We start from the raw sequence: 1,147 nt of genomic DNA on the forward strand, positions 1-1,147 counted from the left end.
ACCAGATTATAAGAAAAGGCTTAGAAGAAAAATGACTACTATAAAAAAAGCTTTGCAAAGGAAAAAACTAAAATAGAATTATAAGTGAAATTAATAAAAACCCCTAAGTATGATATTGTAGCAAATGAAAGATGTGATTAGAAGAACAAACATAGAACAGTTTTCTCAAAATTCAGACCAGTTTTCAAAATGACAAAAGTGAATTTAATAGTGTGGAGGATAGATTAACAGTCAAAACTGTGGAAGACTAATACTACTCCGGTAGGGAAAAAAATCGATGGGAAGGGAAAGAAAACGTAGATAATTATCAGAGAAAAAAGATTGTTTTAGGCAAATTATAAATATAGATAGAGACTAAGATTTAAGATCAAGAGAGATAGAGTTATAGATACATATAGAAATTTGCTACAGTGTAATAAACAATGTGTAAAATAATTAAACAAAACATTTAAAGATACCTATTTATTATCAGATTGGGAAACCCCGGTCACGCAGTGGATAAGAGCTACTGGGGCTGCTAACCGAAGGTCGGCCGCTGGAATCTATCAGGCGCTCCCTGGAAACCTTATGGGGCAGTTCTACTCTGTCATATAGGGTTGCTGTGAGTTGGAGTAGACTCAGTGGCAATGGTTTTTTTTTTTTTTTTTAATTATCAGATTGAATTGCAAAATAATTAAAAGAACTATCAGTTAAAACATAAATAGCATTGCCTTATAAATAGAGCGTATGCCTTATTGGTCAACTCTACTTTGAGGAGGCAGCTCTTCCCCAGTCATCTTCTGAGTGCCTTCCAACCTGGGGGGCTCATCTTCCAGCACCATATCAGACAATGTTCCACTGCTATTCATCAGGTTTTCACTGGCTAATGCTTGTCAGAAGTAGACTGCCAGGTCCTTCTTCCTACTCTGTCTTAGTCTGGAACCTCAGCTGAAACCTGTCCTCCATGGCTGACCCTGCTGGTATCTGAATACCAGTGGCATAGCTTCCAGCATCACAGCAACACACAAGCCCCCACAGTACGACAAAGTGACAGACTCGTGGAGTAAAGCTTTCAGGACCTTCATTTGCTGATGTGGCATGACTCAAAATGAGAAGAAACAGCTGCAAACATCCATTAATAATTGGAACCTGGAATGTAAGAAGTATG

This window comes from Elephas maximus, chromosome 4 (genome assembly GCF_024166365.1).
Source record: "Elephas maximus indicus isolate mEleMax1 chromosome 4, mEleMax1 primary haplotype, whole genome shotgun sequence".
Classification (NCBI taxonomy): Eukaryota; Metazoa; Chordata; class Mammalia; order Proboscidea; family Elephantidae; genus Elephas; species Elephas maximus.